Genomic DNA, 3,943 nt, shown 5'->3' with positions numbered 1-3,943 from the left:
GGCTTCTGGTTTTTGTTAATAAATTAGGTGTTGTGTACAAAGGGCTTTGAGTAGTTGTAAATGGAAGGAATTTGCTGAACATTTCTTTCATTGCCCTGTGTTGTACTTGATGGACTTGTCTTTTTCCAGTCTTATATACTATGAAAATTATCTATTTTACTGAGCCTGTCCTTAGATATTTGGATATGTAAATCTAATTATGATTATTCATCATAATCCTGTGCAGGAAGAAGAAATGGTAGCTAACACAATAATGCATAATCACAATATTAACTACCATAATTTGTGCAATATATAATATACTGTATAAACTTTTTAGTTTTAAAAGAGGTATATAACCCATATACCTGGTGGTACACCGCTAGTGGCCTATGCAATCACTATCAAGATAGAAAGAGTGTGTGTGTATGTAGAATATTTAGCTTTGACAGATCTGGAATATTATATAAACAAAAAAGTAAATGAAAATACCATGAAAGTGCTACCGCGCATATGTGACACTTGCAGACAGCCAGGTAACAGGTTAGCATCTGTGATCACACTGATGGTAGGTGTAACCGGTGAGTGTGTGCTGCAATATGCAGTAAACACTTGGCTTGTGAGCCCTCTCCAGGCTTCCTTCACAGACTTGACATATATTACTAAGTCACAAGTCTTTAAAGGAGGGAAGCAAAAAATTAAAATGCAAAAACAAAAAAAGGGTTTGGTAGGTTTGAATCCATTTTTCTGGAAGCGTGAGCAGCAGTGTTAAAATTTTAAATGCTTCTTACACTTCCAAAAATGTAAGTGTTTTGCAGTATGTTTAAAAACTCGCCAAAAACGCCATGTGTGACCACAACCTAAATCTCATCGCATTGTCAGGATATATCCAGACACGTTCCTGAGTATAGTAGGACAGATGGTTGGATATGGACAACACCTATTCCTGTCCCTAACCCCAGGGTGTGCAAGCTCACTGTAATTTGAGAATATCTACCAACATGGCAGTGAACAATTAAAACTCATAACCGTTATTTCCACTTTGTCCCCCATGACGGCCCACCTGGAGGATGCCCTTTGACCTCTGTAGGGACAGGAAGAAGAGAGGTTAAATTCCCCTCCCCGCATCCTCCCGCAAGTGTTCTTCCTGTCCCTACCGAGGCAGGTCATGGAGAGGTGCCCGCCCTCTCTCCTCCAGGGAAGGGGGGGACGAAGTTTACTCACGGGTGAGGCCGTCCACGGCGAAATCACGGCGGCCCTGGCTCTCGGTCGATCCTGTGGTCCTCCTTGCAGCCGTCCTGGGGTCTGTATGGCTGGCCGCCGCGATCTTGGATTGCACGCGCGCGGCCAAAGAAAACTTCATTTCCCGGCAGCCCGAGGTCCGATGACTACTTCCGGCCGCGACCGGAAGTGGCGCGGGAAAAGCGCAAAGCATTACTGGGAGCCGGAAGACACAGACCACAGCCACTTCTAAGGGGGTTGGGCTCCCCGTTAAGGTATTTAAGCAGGTAGATCACTATGATCTGAGGACTAGTTGCTCTGTGACGACGGCTCTTCTATTGTCTATCATTGATGAAGTTAACCCGATTTCCCTGCACCCTCCAGTCTCTGTAAGTGGGGTTGATTTGCAGGGGATATCTTGCCATTGTGTATTCAATGTTAGTGGGTTACTAGTCTCCTGTATTTGCCTTTTAGGACAAAGACCTGGGGTCTAGGGGGAAAGGCAAAGAGGAGAAGGGGGATAAGGCTAGCAGGCCTGAAAGACCCGAGAAATCGGACAAAACCAGAACCAAAAAATGTAACGTGTAATCTCTCTGCCAGATTCGTATTAAAAAAAAACAATCTGTAAAGTGTGTATTGACAACTTCATGCGAGAGGAGAAAACATCCTTTCTGGACAAGCTTAAAGGTTTCATAGAAGAGAATGTGGTCTCATCTATAGCAGCAGCTACGTCTAGGGCTCCCCCTGTAAAAGGCCCAGATTAGAACCCGAGACATCACCATTCGAGGCAGGAAGTGATTCGGAGACACCTTCTTATTCCGTAATAGTGACAGACTCCTTAAACCCTCAGGATTTTGTCAATACTTTTGAATCTGAACATTTATTTCAAATAGATGAATTAGATAACCTGCTGAAGGGCATCAGACAAACCTTGGATTGGGGTACAACAACGTCCTCAATTTCCATGGAAGATGAGTTGTTTGGGGATTAAAAGCGAAGCGCCAGAGGGTGTTCCCTTTAAATGACACTCTTAGAGAATTAGTGTCTGAAGATTGGAAAGAACCTGAAAAGAGAATCCTAATATCAAAAAACTTCAGGAAAAGATTAGTCTTTGAGCCAGAAGACTCTAAACTATGGGATTCCTGCCCCAAGGTAGACGTGCAGGTTACTAAGATAGTAAGGAAAACAGATCTTCCCTTTGAGGACGCAGCACAGCTTAGAGACCCCATGGACAGAAAATCCAATTCTCTGCTAAGAAAAGCCTGGGAGACATCCATGTGGAGTTTAAAATCTAACCCAACAGCTACTTCAGTTGCAAGGAATCTTCTGTACTGGCTGAACGAGCTAGAATCCCATATCAAGGAGGGAACTCCTAGAACGACCATCTTAGAAAATTTTCCTTTACTAAAATCAGCAACGGCTTTCTTAGCAGACGCTGCAGCCGAGGGTGTCCGTTTTTCGTCCAAAGAGGGGGCTCTGACGAATGCATCAAGAAGGGCGCTATGGCTGAAGCAGTGGAATGGGGATATCCGTTCAAAAACAAAGTTTTGTGGCCTCACCTTTTCAGGAGAGTTTGTCTTCGGCCCAGAACTCGATACCATTCTGGAAAGGGCATCAGACAAGAGGAAGGGCTTTCCGGAAAACAAGCCAGCACCCAGGAAGCAGCCCTTTCGGGACTTTAAAAGCCAGAGGGAGGAATATAAAGACAAAGGGAAAAGGGGTCGCTGGAGCTACCCGAAAGGGGGAAGAGGTAAAGGGTTTCTTTTCTCAGCGTCATCTGATCCAAGTAGAAACAAGAAGCAATGACGCCACTGTAGGAGGAAGATTGTTGAATTTCAGAGAGCTAAAAATTACCTCAAATCCCTGGGTTCTAGACATCCTTCTTCAGGGATACAAGATAGATTTCAAGAAACTTCCTCCTACAAAATACCTGTCACCCTCTCCTCATATGTCGAAAATGTCTCACTGTCTTATCTGGCAAGAAATATCCTCCTTATTGTCTTCTGGAGTAATTACCCAGGTTCCTCGGGAACAAGTAAAACAAGGGTTTTATTCTTCTCTCTTTCTTGTAAAGAAGCCGAATCGATCGAACAGGCTAATAACCAACCTGAAGCGACTCAACGACTTCATCGTCTACAAGAAGTTCAGGATGGAGTCGGTAAGGTCTGCCACCCACATTATCCACCAAAATGCTTTAATGCACTATAGACCTAAAGGACGCATATTATCACGTCCCCATTCACCCTTCTTCCCAAAAGTTCCTAAGGTTTTCTGTCCTATCTCCAGGGGGTTCCACGTTACATTTCCAGTTTTGTGCACTCCCCTTTGGCATATCCTCGGCCCCCAGAACCTTCACCAAGGTGATGATAGAGGTGGTGGCGTTTCTAAGACAGCAGGATATTGATTGTACCATATCTAGAAGACCTGCTGGTTATTGGACGGGACAAACAAAACCTAATTTCCTCAAGGGATATTACAATAGGAACTTTAGAAAGACTGGGCTGGACTGTAAATTACCAAAAATCAGATTTATCACCAGCCACAGTAAAAAGATTCCTGGGAGTAAATGTAAACTCATGTCTACAAATGTCGTTCCTTCCACAGGAAAAAAGGACTTGCATCAAGGAAGAGATAAGAGACTTTCTTCGGAATCTTCTTATCTCCATCAGGGACGCTATGAAGGTCCTAGGACTCTTAACAGCTTGCATCTCCTCAGTGGCATGGTGTCAAGCCCATACTGGAG

Source organism: Engystomops pustulosus, chromosome 4, assembly GCF_040894005.1.
Source record: "Engystomops pustulosus chromosome 4, aEngPut4.maternal, whole genome shotgun sequence".
Classification (NCBI taxonomy): Eukaryota; Metazoa; Chordata; class Amphibia; order Anura; family Leptodactylidae; genus Engystomops; species Engystomops pustulosus.
This window is presented reverse-complemented; position numbering follows the sequence as displayed.